The sequence below is a fragment of the Oncorhynchus clarkii genome, chromosome 1, assembly GCF_045791955.1.
Source record: "Oncorhynchus clarkii lewisi isolate Uvic-CL-2024 chromosome 1, UVic_Ocla_1.0, whole genome shotgun sequence".
NCBI classification, from domain to species: domain Eukaryota; kingdom Metazoa; phylum Chordata; class Actinopteri; order Salmoniformes; family Salmonidae; genus Oncorhynchus; species Oncorhynchus clarkii.
In genome coordinates this window covers 40,003,812-40,019,726 of record NC_092147.1, presented here as the reverse complement: position 1 = coordinate 40,019,726, position 15,915 = coordinate 40,003,812, and the positions used below count along the sequence as shown (strand labels likewise).

The following is a 15,915-nucleotide window of genomic DNA, read 5'->3' as shown; positions in this document are numbered from 1 at the left end:
GCATGAACATCAAACATGGGGTGCTTGCGTAGGCCCTCCTTTGTGCCCTGTGTGTGTGGAGGCCCTTTCCCTGCCAGTCACCCAGAGTGTCATTAGCAATTCATTGTGTCTGCTGGTCGCTGTGCTCAGGGGGTCAGTGTGCTCAGCTGCTAGGGAGAGACCAGAGTGCACACCCAGGAGCTCCCTGGTAACCAAAAGTTCTCCAAAAGACACCACTAACATTCGCAAAGACCTAGTCAACCCTATCCCCCTCCCTGTCTCCATCCACCCCCTCCTCCCTTCCCCCATCTTTACACAAAAACACTGCTAGTGGCACTATATTTGGCCCAATATCCTCTGCCGTGTCTGTTTTGTGTGGCCATGCCTATACATGTGCAAATGTGGCTCTCTGGGCGGGGGCCTATTATCACAGGGCTCTGTTTCTTGTAGCCTGATTGTGAAGTAATAGCATCTGACAAATGTCAAGGCCTCCAGGGAGGGCAGTCATTATGTCATAACTTGCCCTGCCCAGCTCCTCTCCCCTGTCTGTAGCACAGAGCTGGCCCTGTTGGCCCTGGCTCAACCCCAGCCAATGGAGATGCAAGATTAAAACAACTCAGCCACCCTAGGATATTCTCTGAGACACTGCTTGGTTAAGTGGCTCAAACACTGATATTGAGAACATTTGGTGTTTCTTGGTGAAAATGTGTTCTTATTTTTGCTTTGTCTTTGCTCTGAACTGAATGAGTTTTGAAAGATTTCTCAGACAATTGATTAATCAAATACTTTGGAAAGTTTTAAAAACTTGAATAGGTATGTCCATTCTAATTGTATTTCTATGGTTTCTCTTGTCAGGTACAATTGGCTATAAATCAAATCAAATCAAATTTATTTTCAAATGTATTTATATAGCCCTTCGTACATCAGCTGATATCTCAAAGTGCTGTACATAAACCCAGCCTAAAACCCCAAACAGCAAGCAATGCAGGTGTAGAAGCACGACCAGAGGAAGCGTACAGACACTGATATACAGTTGAAGTCGGAAGTTTACATACACCTTAGCCAAATACATTTAAACTCAGTTTTTCACAATTCCTGACATTAAATCCTAGTAAAATATCCCTGTTTTAGGTCAGTTAGGATCACCACTTAATTTTAAGAATGTGAAATGTCAGAATAATAGTAGAGAGAATGATTTATTTCAGCTATTATTTATTTCATTAAATTCCCAGTGGGTCAGAAGTTTACATACACTCAATTAGTATTTGGTAACATTGCCTTCAAATTGTTTAACTTGGGTCAAACGTTTTGGATAGCCTTCCACAAGCTTCCCACAATAAATTGGGTGAATTTTGGCCCCTTCCTCCTGACAGAGCTGGTGTAACTGGGTCAGGTTTGTAGGCCTCCTTGCTCACACATGGTTTTTTTTCAGTTCAGCCCACAAATTCTCCATAGGATTGAGGTCAGGGCTTTGTGATGGCCACTCCAATACCTTGACTTTGCATGCTTGGGGTCATTATCTATTTGGAAGACCCATTTGCGACCAAGCTTTAACTTCCTGACTGATGTCTTGAGATGTTGCTTCAATATATCCACATAATTTACCATCCTCATGATGCCATCCATTTTGTGAAGTGCAGCAGTCCCTCCTGCAGCAAAGCACCCCCACAACATGATGCTGCAACACCCGTGCTTCACGGTTGGGATGGTGTTCTTCGGCTTGCAAGACTCCCCCTTTTTCCTCCAAACATAACAATGGTCATTATGGCCAAACAGTTCTATTTTTGTTTCATAAGACCAGAGGACATTTCTCTAAAAAGTACGATCTTTGTCCCCATGTGCAGTTGCAAACCGTAGTCTGGCTTTTTTATGGCGGTTCTTGAGTAGTGACTTCTTCCTTGCTGAGCGGCCTTTCAGGTTATGTCAATATAGGACTCATTTTACTGTGGATATAGATACTTTTGTGCCTGTTTCCTCCAGCACCTTCACAAGGTCCTTTGCTGTTGTTCTGGGATTGATTTGCACTTTTCGCACCAAAGTACGTTCATCTCTAGGAGACAGAATGCGTCTCGATTCTGAGCGGTATGACAGCTGCGTTGTTCCATGGTGTTTATACTTGCGTACTATTGTTTGTACAGATGAACGTGGTACCTTCAGGCGTTTGGAAATTGCTCCCAAGGATGAACCAGAGTGGTTGAATAAAGAGTTTTAATGACTCCAACCTAAGAGTATGTGAACTTCTGACTTCAACTGTATCTGCTGGGTTAACTCCTGAAACCCATGGTCAAGACTAAGACCATAGAGCTGATAGACTTTGAGAAGCTGCCTGCAGGACAGAACGCCACAGTGGCTGTGATGAGATACAGTGCTTATGACATAGAGGATGCTCTTATCCTCAACAAGGCCTCTCTAGACAGAGGTGAATGACTGATCTACGTTAATGTATGTCTATGAGCTGAGCAGGCAAATTGTATTGTATTCCGCAGGGGTTAAAGTCTCAATTCTGTTTGTACACTTGTTTACATGGATATGCTTCTTAATAAAAACATATTTGAAACGAGCCATTACGTTTCGTTATTATCATGTAATTTCCTGATTATTATTCAGTGTATTACTTCTACATATAAATCAACAAATTAAGAAATGGCAGGTTGGAGAGGATCTGTCACATGTTTGTATTGACACAACATTAACAGTCAAAATAAAGATATGCCTAAATTGGCTTCGTCTGTTGGCTTTTCTGCATATAATTGATCCTATTTCGACGCAAAAAACATTCAAACAAAGTTCAATGGGTTTTCTCCCCCTTTTCCCGAAATATATGCATATAGTCACAAACCCTGCTGCGGTCATTCGATCGTTCTTTAAAGAGAGGACGCCGTAATGAGATAAATAATGTAGCCTAAACTACAGAAAATTATCCTTTTACAAGATTAAGTCGTGACAGGAGTGTTCGATTCTTATTAAAGAGATGGCGTCCAGATAGGCTACTTTAGGAAGCTTTCTCGATGGACATAATATAGGCCTACTGAGAGAATCAACAAACTCACACACCCCCATAAAAGCACCTGCCAATCAAAGTCATTAGCATATGTCGGACACAAGGAAATATTTCTCCTTTCCTTAAAAAGTATGAAAAAACCTAACCTACCTTAGGCTTTGCGAAAGTAGGCTATAAAGATAGTGAATTGACAAGGAAATTATGAAGGGGACAGCTATGCTATAGTATGAAGATGAAATTGACAATCATTAAAATAGAAACAAATAAATAGCCTATTTATCAGCAACGCTGATTATCGATGGGGAGAGTGTTGGAAAGATTTTTCAAATAATGTGACGAACTATTATAATTAGAATGATGTAAAAAAAAACTGACTTCATTGACTTACTGTGTGAGGTGAAGAAAAAATTACTAAGAAAACCAGCTGGGCACTTTCCTACATTTTACATTTGCGAGAATCAAGCCAGGAGAGCGTGAATGATGGTATGAAACAAGTGGCATAGCCTATAGCGCTCTACAGTACGCACATATTCAGTTGGAAAGGGAAGAAGATGTAGAACCTTTTAATAGACAGACTAAGTTAGCAAAACAATTCCTGATTATCATTAGTAAACACTCCCGCTAATAGTTGAAGTTTATATACATGAAAACAAAAACTAAATTAAATCCTAAAAGGTTTTTAGACAGTCATTTTATTTTCAGGACCATCAGTTACACGGTTATTCAATTACTGTCACAGCCCTACTCACCGACTTCTGAACATAATCACTCATTCATTTCAGATGTAGTGTTCTTGTTACTCTATTTAAATACAGAGTTCACTCTTCTGGTTCACTTTTTAGTGGCAGTCTAATGCCATCAGACGGATACTTATTTGCAATACTGAATTCTGTCCCTCTTCTTCCATTCATTCCTCTCCAGGGTTCGGGAAGGTGCCTGGTCTACAAAAAAGCCAAGTGCACATTGAGGCTCTACACCAATCAGACCTTTGACAAGGTGATGTGTCCCGTGCTGGAAGCGGCCACACACAAGCCCATCTGGAGGCACAGTATCCTGGTCACTGACAGCATCTTCTGCCCAGGTGAGTAACCAACAAACACTATTACTAGAACCTCACTGTCTCCCATTTTATTGTTACAACCTGTTGGTTACATCCATCTCCCTATAGAAACACGTTGAAGGATGTATTTGTGTTTTATGCAACCTAAAATGTGTATAATATATCTGAGATTTGACATTCATACATAAAGAACTAGCAAATATGGAAATAATGGGAGAGATACGTAAGTAATTGTGTGTGTCCCAGGTGAGAAGGTGGAGAACAAGCAGGTGCTGGTGAACAAGTCCATGTCCACCGTCACCCAGACACCACTGGAGGGCAGTGCCCAGCCAGGACAGCCCCAGTACAGACACATGCCCATCAGGTGGGTCAGCCAGCCTCCTCCCTTCACCACTCATACACCCCTGCCTGCCCCCCCACATAACTATTATTATAAACTGGGTGGTTCGAGCCCTGAATGCTGATTGGCTGACGGCCGTGGTATATTGGAAATATACCACACCTCCACTGGCCATATTGCTTAAATATAACGTTCATTCCTCATCTACTATCTCTTCTGACCTTTGAGCAAAATACTTAGTGTCCACTATAAATCAAACAACCCAGTCCTTTCAGGTCTCTTTCAGCGATTCAGCCTTGTCAGATCAGGTCAGGTGTTTATCTCCTCCAACGCAGACGTTGCTTTCCTCATCAAGATCCTGCTGAGACAGACCAGGAGACCAGAGATAGGAGAGTTCAGCAGTCGGCACTGAGAGAAAGGTACTACTGACCCTCCCTTATCTGCCCTCTCAGGGCCATATGATGCTTATAATCGGGAAAGCAACTGATCTGTCGCAGGCCTGAAGTCTCAGTGCCCCATTGTCAACATTTAGTGACGGGAGAATATACAGATGTAATCTAACGCAGTGTTGACCAACTGAAATAGTAGATTCCTTTGCAAGACTTTGTGTGTGTGGGAGCGTGTGCGCGCATTAGTGTGTGTGCACGTGTGCATTTGTGTGTGTTGAGTCAGGCCCCAGTGTTGCCAGTAGTTCCAGTGAGGGCCTCTCTCCTCGTCTTTCGAGGGGCTCTGCTTTTCAATTAATTGGCTCTTTGTCCTGCGCCAGACTATGCAAATGTATTACACCCCAGCAGTACACTGCCGCTCCTGGGAAAAGTGTTTACAACCGCCATTGTTTTGCTGCTGCACCTCCCTCTAGAAGAGAGTGCCTGTATGATGTTTTAATCGGAAAGCTAACTGGCGCCATGCATAATTTACTCACTTCATTAAACGGGGTCGCTGCTGGGGCTGGCCGGTCAGTATAGTCATGGGACAATATCCTCTGCCTCTTACAGGAGTGAGGGGTCACCAAGGGGTTAGGCATAGCAGGAGAGGGGGAATGCTAGAACTGGGGAAAGGCCCAGGATGGAGCTACAAGTGACCAACCTGAGAGTAGTGATGTACTGTAGCAATGCTGGAGTGTGTTCTTGGGTTGTTTCATGTTGGTGCACTAAAGACTTATCTGGATTTTTGTCCCGCTGCCATCCTCACAAGGATTTTGTACGGAGTGACGGACTGTTAGTACTGTTGAATATACAGTAGGAGTGGTATAAGTGTTGCAAATGACTTCGTTTTTTGTGAAGCAGGCTATAGATTTGTTATATGAAATACAGAGAATCCACTTTCAAAAAGTAATTCTGTATTAGTTAAAGAAATGTGTTTAGCTGAGTTTTGGCAAATGTATTAAATTCTACGTCTAGCTGGTCATAAGTAGTCTCATAAGTTATTGCAATCAGAGCAGAATAAGTTTGGGCAGTAGGTAGCCTAGTGGTTAGAGCATTGGGCCAGTATTTCGGTTACTGGCCCAAATCCCTGAGCTGACAAGGTAAAAATCTGTGTTCTGCCCCTGAACAAAGCAGTTAACCCACTGTTCCCCGGTAGACCGTCATTGTAAATAAGAATTTGTTCTTAACTGACTTGCCTAGTAAAATTTAAAATAAGTAAATGATTTAGCGCATACGCACGCACACACACACACACAGCTGCAGGACAGGGGTGGCGGCGGGGGTTGGTGTGTGTGGTTGTGAGGGCTGGGGGCCCATTGTCCTTGCCGTCAGTGTGGAGCTGTATAGGGCCTGATGGAGGGCTCTGTACCCTCGCTGTTGTCTTGGCTTTCTCTGCCGATTTCATGCCTCTTTTATCATGCACTTTCACACAAAACAAACAACACAGAGGACGCCTGCTATGGGAACTAGTGTCTCTCTCTCTCTCTCTCTCTCTCTCTCTCTCTCTCTCTCTCTCTATCCCTCTCTCCCTTGCCTGCTCCTTCTCTCTCTCCATTTTCCCTCTCTCATTTTATGCCTCTCTCTCCTTTGCCCTCTGGTCTATTTTTTCCTGTTGCTCTGCCCTTTCCCTCCCTCACACTTCCCTCCACTCCTGTTTTTCCCTCCAATATCCCCTCTCTCTCGATCTCTCTCTCTTTCTCCCTCTGTATAGCCTATTAGGCGTTTGCCCTTTCTTGGTTTTCGCTCTTCCTGTCCTCTCCTTCCTGCTGTTGGATGGGGCTCACTCTCAATCAGGCATGGACCTCCTTAGTCCTTAGAAAAGCACTGTTCTTGTTCCCAATCAAAACATTTTACATTTACATTTTAGTCATTTAGCAGACGCTCTTATCCAGAGATAGCGAAGAGGTACAACCACATATCCCAGTCATAGTAAGTCAATTTTTCCTCAATAAAGTAGCTATCAGCAAAGTCAGTGCTAGTAGGGGGGAATAGTCAAGTGCGAGTGTTAGTTCACGAAAGGCATGCTTTTTTTGGGTGGGGGGGTTGTTATTTAAGATACCGTTTGAAGAGGTAAGGTTTCTGATGTGGGAAGCTGGTTCCTCCATTGGAGTGCCAGGACAGAGAAGAGCTTTGACTGGGCTGAGCAGGAGCTGCCCTCTTGCAGGGGTCTATGGCACTAATGGACCACTAAGTGTGGCTAACACTAACAGATCTGCCTGAACTTTGCTCATGACTATCTGTAGAACAGTGACATCAGCAGAGGTAACAACCATAGAAATAGAATGTAGACCTATGGAATACACATTTTTACTCTATGATGAAACCCCATCATAAACAAGTGAATGACTGATACCACGTTCAGAAATACTACTACCCATCATCTTATATGTCATAGCAGGGAAATGGGTTAAAGGGTCAATCCATTTGAATTCAATCGCATTTTGACGGCACTTACCCGTTTTGTATACCCCACAAAACGACCATGAGAAATCCATGTCTTCATCACTGGAAAAGATAAACGATTGAGTTCGATACCATTAAAAAGCTTACAAAAAGGGTTGTCAAACTATTTTATAATTTCTTGGTAAAAAGCTTTTAATAAAAGTGTATGTTTTTTTACCTTACCCATTTTTAGATAATTGATGTTATGTTGTACATTAGCTTAGACATTACATAATCTAACTTTTTTGTGTTGCGCTCGCCATCGGTTGAGACACACCATGCTCCACAGGGTGGGTGTCATTTCAATCATAGATCCATTCTGTAAATTGTATTTCTATCTCTTCAGACCACTGCAATGTAGCAGGTACACCATTGAAATTCAAATTGAATTGAGAAGTGTTTTCTTCTACTTACCACCACCAAGATGGCTGCTGGTCCACCCACCATTGAATGTCAACTTAAATGTCTATTCTGTTATCTATATTTCTATGATTTCAATAGGTTTCCTATGGAGGAATGACATTATTATTTAGAACAGATATTCCCATTCAAGTCAACATTCTCTGATGTCTGGACCTCCAACCATCTTTGTGGTACCATTTGTAAGTTGACATTTAAATTTGATTCCCATTTTGGACCATTTGATTTAGTACATTTATCAGCCAAAACAGCCACCTTTTATTCAAGAGCATGTTGTGTCTCAGCCGATGGCGAGCACAACACAAAAACCTCAGATAGTGATGATATGGTGGGGTATGCAAGATAGGTCAACTTTGAGCACCTTTATCTCTTGAATGCTTTGTCATTCAGGTCTAAAAAGTTACTTTTTGAGCGCTTCCAATATGGACAAATATGAATGAAAGGTTCTGTTCAAATCAAAGGGGTGGTGTCAAAAAAGTGATTGAATTAAAATGGATTTACCTTGAAGGCATTTCTATTATGTCAAATTCTAACTTTATTTTATTATCCTCACATATAGTATACACAAAACTACAGGAACATTTGTTTGGGTGATGTTAGGCACAGCTTATTTAGGGTGTATCGTTTAGCGTTCCCCATCTAGTGGCCAACAGGTCCTACAGTTACAGTGTATTGTTAGACAGAATTTTCCCACATGCACTGATTTGATTTCCCCTCTCGAGTTGAGTTGATCCCCCTTCACTTCCTCTCTGGGCTGGACTGACTGAAAGTCATGTGTGTGTAATCCTGTTCTCACTGTCAGGCTAAGCACCTCTCTCCACTTCCTGCTCCCTTTCTTTTCACTTCTCTCCCTCTCTTTTTTGGTTTGCAAATGGGCCTACAATCTGTTTGCTCTAGCCAGGGATGGAAGAGTGCCTCAGCCCCTGGGCAAACATTTGCCCTCACACTTAAGGCCTCCAGTCCCAGGCAGCTACCGGAGGCCCGGGGCCCTTGCCTCTCACATCATGTGAATCTAAAGAGGGCCCCACCAGACAACAGCAGCATGGCAGTGTATGCTGCACTGGGGGTAACTTAGTGTGGAACATGCAAGTGTCACGTTTTCCTTCAGTTAGTGTTGTTTTTTAGCATGCTCCACCAGAAGCAGCAAACTGAGGCAGAAACCAAAAGCTCAAGCTACTATCAATTGATAACGCTTCAGAGACGTCTATAGAAACTCTTGAAATAAACTTGAAATGTATAAAGACTTCACTCACTCGCAGCTGTAGCATGGCTCATTGATTACAGTGGGTCCTTTTCATCCCCATGTCCAGTATATAATTTGTATCTGCACTTGGACCACTTTAACTCAATCTCCCTCTCTGTGGTGTGTGACAGGTGTGTGTGGCCTGATCGTTCCTCAGGAGGACATGCCTTTCTGTGACTCGGGCATCTGCCATGTTATCATCAAGAACCCTCACGACTACCACGCCAGAATGACGATACAGTACCTCCACACAATTCAACATGACCTTTTCTTTGCTTTGGGGGGTACAAAGTCCCACTCAAGGGAACTGGTAGCTAGCAGGTTTTAACAGGCTAATGTGGACGAAGATAGTGTCGGCAAGCTAAGGTTGGTTGAAAATTCTCTGCTACTATATACAGTACCTATCCTGTAACGGCTAACGGAGCATCACATCCACCCGTCACAATCTGCTAGCTAGGGAACTGGATGTGGAAGATCAGACTTATCAAAGTATCCCAAGCTTCACGTGGCTTCTCCTAACTCATGGGGAAAATTAATTCTCTTTTGTTTTGATACAGTTTGAAACCTAGCCCCCCGAACCACTTATGGAGAAAATGAATCAACTTTAGTTTTGTTTCGGGTTGATAATTTGATACCTACCCTCCAAATCCTTTGACAATTCTCCCTCACTTTCTCCATTTTGCTCTCTCTGATATCCAACAGAAGCAGAAGCCCAACACGACTGCTGTGTTGACCCTCACTCTTCACAGGTTTGAATTAGCCCTTCTGAGACAAAGCGCTCATTATCTCCCCTACTCCATTGGTTGGGTTATCATGGGCTTCCAGAACACACGTCCATTGACAACACTAAGCAGTCAATGTTATTGTTCACGAACAGATATCTGTTGCTGTGGAAACCGCTGTTAAGGAAGTCGCTAGCTTCGTAGCTACTGGTATTCCCACTTTTTTCTTTCTGAGTTTAGAATAGAAAACTAGATTTTACAATGGACCTAAAATGCTGAATGACACACGATGGAACCTTTGTCATATGTTGCAATGGTATTTATTTGATATAAAGGTGTGAACTGTTCAGCAGCATTACACATGTCCCAGCCTTTGACCTGTCAGTGTACTTACAGTCTCTGTTACACATACGTTATTTTAGATACAGTTCAATTTGATTCGTCTTTTTGAGAGAGTGGTTCCTTTATTATTGGCTAGTGTTGTCTGAGGTTGTCATGGACAGGACACAGCAATGTTTGGCCAGAGAGGATGATCATGTGTGCTAAAGTCAGAGGTTAGAGGTCAGAGCTCTTCCTTCCTGTGAACTTAGTGATGGCTACTGCTTTTCAGTGGAATGGTCTAGAGTAGGGGTTGCACCGTACATTACCCTCAACAGCAACACTCATGCTGAATTTCTTTTTCTCTCTGGCACTTAATTGATCAATCACTGTTATTGATTATCTAGAGAATGCACACTGGTTAGCCTGTTATAAATGTGTCTCATTAATACAAGGGCATAAACCACTGAACCAGTAGGCCTGTTGACTGTTTAGCGAGTTGTGTTATAGAGCAGTTAACATTACCACCACTGATTGTAATTGCTGCTGTACTTTCATCTCATCTTAAACATCAAGGTTTAGTTCATTATCATCCCATTTTGTACACTGCATGCACAGTACCAGTCAAAAGTTTGGACACACCTACTCATTCCAGGGGTTTTCTTTATTTTTACTATTTTCTACATTGTAGAATAGTAGTGAAGACATCAAAACTATGAAATAACACTTATGGAATCATGTAGTAACCAACAAAGTGTTAAACAAATCAAAATATATTTTATATTTGAGATTCTTGCCGAGTTAAATAAAGGTCAAATAAAAAAATAAAAAGTAAAACAAATTCAAAGTAGCCACCCTTTGCCTTGATCTTCCTGTCCGGGTTAGTGCCCCCCCCCCTTGGGTTGTACCGTGGCAGAGATCTTTGTAGGCTATACTCGGCCTTGGATGGTAAGTTGGTGGTTGAAGATATCCCTTTAGTGGTTGGGGGCTGTGATTTGGCAAAGTGAGTGGGGTTATATTCTGCCTGTTTGGCCCTGGCCAGTGGTATCGTCGAACAGGGCCATAGTGTCTCCCGACCCCTCCTGTCTCAGCCCCCAGTATTTATGCTGCAGTAGTTTATGTGTCGGGGGTCAGTTTGTTATATCTGGAGTATTTCTCCTGTCTTATCCGGTGTCCTGTGTGAATTTAAGTATGCTCTCTCTAATTCTCTCTCTCTTTCTCTCTCTCGGAGGACCTGAGCCCTAGGACCATGCCTCAGGACTACCTGGCCTGATGACTCCTTGCTGTCCCCAGTCCATCTGGCCACGCTGCTGCTCCAGTTTAATCTGTTCTGCCTGTGGCTATGGAACACTGACCTGTTCACCGGACGTGCTACCTGTCCCACACCTGCTGTTTTCAACTCTCTAGAGACAGCAGGAGTGGTAGAGATACTCTGAATGATCGGCTATGAAAAGCCAACTGACATTTACTCCTGAGGTGCTGACCTGTTGCACCCTCAACAACCACTGTGATTATTCTTATTTGACCCTGCTGGTCATCTATGAACGTTTGAACATCTTGGCCATGTTCTGTTATAATCTCCACCCGGCACAGCCAGAAGAGGACTGGCCACCCCTGGTTCCTCTCTAGGTTTCTTCCTAGGTTTTGGCCTTTCTAGGGAGTTTTTCCTAGCCACCGTGCTTCTACACCTGCATTGCTTGCTGTTTGTGGTTTTAGGCTAGGTTTCTGTACAGCACTTTGTGACATCAGCTGACTTAAGAAGGGCTTTATAAGTAAATGTGATTTATTGATTAATGACAGCTTTGCACACTCTTGTTATTCTCTCAACCAGCTTCATGAGCTAGTCACCTGGAATGCATTTCAATTAACAGGTATGCCTTGTTAAAAGTTCATTTGTGGAATTTCTTTCTTTCTTATTGCATTCGAACCAATCAGTTGTGTTGTGACAAGATAGGGGTGGTACACAGAGGATAGCCCTATTTGGTAAAAGACCAAGTTCATATTATGGAAATAACAGCTCAAATAAGCAAAGAGAAACGACAATCCATCATTACTTTAAGACATGAAGGTCAGTCAATGCGGAACATTTCTTGAAGTGCAGTCGCAAAAACCATCAAATGCCAAGATAAAACTGGCTCTCATGAGGACCGCCCCAGGAAAGGCAGACCCAGAGTTACCTCTGCTGCAGAGGATAAGTTCAGTAGAGTTACCAGCCTCAGAAATTGCAGCCAAATAAATGTTTCACGGAGTTCAAGTAACAGACACATCTCAACATCAACTGTTCAGAGGAGACTGCGTGAATCGGGCCTTCGTGGTCGAAATTGAAAGAAGAAGCCACTACTAAAGGACAACAATAATAAGAAGAGATTTGCTTGGGCCAAGAAACACAAGCAATGGACATCAGACCGGCGGAAATCTGTCTTTTGGTCTGATGAGTCCAAATTTGAGATTTTTGGTTCCAACCGCCGTGTTTATGTGAGACGCAGAGTAGGTGATGAACTGATGATGTCTGCATGTGTGGTTTCCACTATGAAGCATGATGGAGGAGGTGTGATGGTGTGGAGGTGTTTTGATGGTGACACTGTCAGTGATTTATTTAGAATTCAAGGCACACTTAACCAGCATGGCTACCACAGCATTCTGCAGCGATACGCCATCCCATCTGGTTTGTGCATAGTGGGACTATCATTTGTTTTTCATCAGGACAATGACCCAACACATCTTCAGGCTGTGTAAGGGCTATTTGACTAAGAAGGAGAGTGATGGAGTGCTGCATCAGATGACCTGGCCTCCACAATCACCCGACCTCAACCAAATTGAGATCGTTTGGGATGAGTTGGACCGCAGAGTGAAAGAAAGGCAGGCACAAGTGCTCAGCATGTGTGGGAACTCCTTCAAGACTGTTGGAAAAGCATTCCAGGTGAAGCTGGTTGAGAATTCCAAGAGTGTGCAAAGTTGTCATCATTTTGCAAACAACAATTTATTGATGGATTTTATTCAGGTTGTCCCTCCCTATTTCAGTCAGTGTTTTGTCCAGTTTGGTGCCTATTGAATAGCATGTCTCCTCCACCAGGTGGGGAAGCTGATCAAGCTGCTGGCTGGGAAAGCAGGGGTGCTGGATGGAAGGTTCCACTACCGCACCGCCTTCGGTGGCAGCAAGGTGAAGGCTGTGTGTGAGGACCTGATCCGCTAAGGGGTACAACTACCAGGGCAAGGACTACATCACCTCGAGCATCACTGTGTAAACACATTTTGAATTAAAGACATGGAATGGAGGAGTGTTGTATGTCAGTCTGGTTAAACCAGACTGTTTGATAAGTGAAACATTGGTGAGCGCATTGTTCAGTCCGATTGAACCTGCTAGTTGTTTTTAAGAATGTATATGTCACGTATGAGCATTACACTATGGCTACGGACATGACTTCTGTGGCCACTAATTTAACAGTATTATACAGTATTATAGCCATTCTCTAGCTCAGTGTTTCTCAGTTCTGGTCCTGGGGACCCAAAGAGGTGTACATTCTTGTTTTTGCCCCAGAACTAACACAGTTGATTCAAGTAATCAACTCAACATCAGGCCTTTCATTTGAATCAGGTGAGTTCTAGGGCAAAAAAATATATATATTTACCCCTTTGTGTCCCCAGTTCCAGCATTGACAAACATTGATCTAGCTGTAAGCCCTAGAATTTGATGGTCTTGTGTTCTCTCCTTCAGAGAGCCAATTGAGGCCTATATTTGGACCAGTGTATTATCAGAAGTTGAAGCACATGCATGCCAGATGCATGCCAGATGCATGCCAGAGCCCGCAGCCCCAGAGCTGTGATCACCAGGTCAGATAAACCCAGGAATGTTATGTGCAGAACCATATACAGAGTTTGGCCAACTTTTACACAGAACGCCATGTTAGCACCTTTTCTCAAGCTGGTGATGTAACAATACTAGAGCTCCTTAAAGGTCTACATGGCTGTGGTTGTATGATACCTCCCCTTTTCAATATTACAGTATTGTACTCCATTGAGTCATATTGACACTTCAATTTAATATTTTTTCCGCTAAGTACAGAAAGTCATCCTCAAGCCATACCCCCCCCCCCCCCCATCTTACCTGCCTGCTGCTGTCCTGTTCGTGTCGGCGCCCCATCCCAGACAACCCACGGAGGGGCGCTCTAGAGACAGAGGCCTGCGTCTGGGGGAGATTGAGCGTGACTGTCTGATTGGCTACGGGGCCAGCAAGCTGCCGCTGGAGCGCCTCATGATCTCCAGTGATGCCTTCGAGGTGGATGTGTGCGGACAGTGTGGCCTGTTGGGATATTCTGGGTGGTGAGTGTCCTTTTTGGTCCATCTGTAATACCGGAGAATGGTAGTTAGAATCGAACTTGATACCCAAGGTTCATTTTCCTTGTATTGCAGCTGCAGATTTTTACTGTGCTTACAACCAACAAAGTATGGGATGTGTGTGTGTGTCTGCTCTGAATGTGATTAGCATAATCAGTTGACTTAAATGGATACTTTGGGATTTTGGCAACATTTTTATGTCTCTGTGTCCAGGATGAAGGTAGTTTTGTGAGCCAATGCTAACTAGCATTAGCGCAATGACTGGAAGTCTATGGGTATCTGCTAGCGTTCTAGTAGATACCCATAGACTTCCAGTCATTGCGCTAACGCTAGTTAGCTTTGGCTCACAAAACTACCTTCATCCTGGACACAGAGACATAAAAAATGGTATCCATGAGTTCATCTGACTCTGGGGAAGTAGATAAAGGGCCTCAATGCCAAAATCCTGATGTTTCCCTTTAATCAGATGTAAAGGTTGTTTATGCAAAGACCAGTAGACTGAACTAAGCACCTTTTCTATCCTTTGTTAAACAGTATTATAGAGGCCCCTCACTCCCCTGTCTCTCTCCCTCTCTCTATTCCAGGTGCCACTACTGTACGTCCTCTTGTCACATGTCCTCGTTGCGGATCCCCTACGCCTGCAAACAGCCCAGGAGCTGCAGTCCATGAACATTGCCCCCCCGCCTTAAACTAGCATGCTACGAGTAACCTCATGCCCAGGCTAATCGCTACCACATATAGGGTTCGACTGAGAGGGAAAGCCGGCTGGTGGACAAGAGTATAAAAAAGGGTGAGATGGAGATGAACTGACAGAGGGTGGAGCTAGAAATGTGAGAAGGATAACAAGCAACATTGAATACTCAAATTGACAACTGTCAATATAATGTTTCAGGAAATACTATAGCACTGTTACAATAATGGAATGGCTATAGTTTATCAGAAAATGATACAAGGCTTCCAATTTTCAGACAGGTTTCTAATCACGCCTTCCTCTGCGAGAGAGTGGAATCATGAATGATTGATTCATGTATGCTCGTTATGTTCGCCTGCTCCCCGGATTTGCCTTGTTAGCAGCGCATTCATTCACCACTCTGTCCAGCAGGAAACTAGAAGGATGAAGTTAGAAGCTAACGAGCCTGACCTCAGCAGGAGCAGATGACTGAAATTAAGCTAGCTATAAACAAAAGATGGGCTTATAAGTTCTCATAACAAAATACATTTTATTTTTAGAGAGTAGTGAGACAGACAGTGGTGAGTCAGGCTGCAATGAAGGAGGCAAAGGAGCTACACAGAGAGAGGAAGCATTGAAGCAAGCAGGGAGAGAGGGTAGTAGTACAGTGGTTCCCGAACTTGGGGTCTGGAACCCATGTGGGTTCCCCTAAAATTTTAATAGGGTCCCCTGACAGAGTCTAATCTTTTCAAACACATTAATAATGTGTTGGGACAGTCTGTGGGACCTAAAATTTCGTAAAATGTAAAGACAACTTTAGAATAAAGACAATTTAATATTATGTAAACTGAACAAAACTGTTTTTACTTAGTTTCAGTTCATATATGTAGTTACAGTTCATATATGGGAATCAGTCAACATCTGTCCTGACTTACCAGTCATGTATGTAGTAAATAAGTA

The 15,915-nt window shown here is 43.2% G+C and overlaps 1 pseudogene; it reads left to right on the top strand.

Moving 5' to 3' along the window:
• Positions 1 to 14,954, top strand: part of LOC139391234 (DNA-directed RNA polymerase III subunit RPC2-like) — a 43,473-nt pseudogene extending 28,519 nt beyond the window's left edge.
• Positions 14,955 to 15,915: the final 961 nt, after the last annotated feature.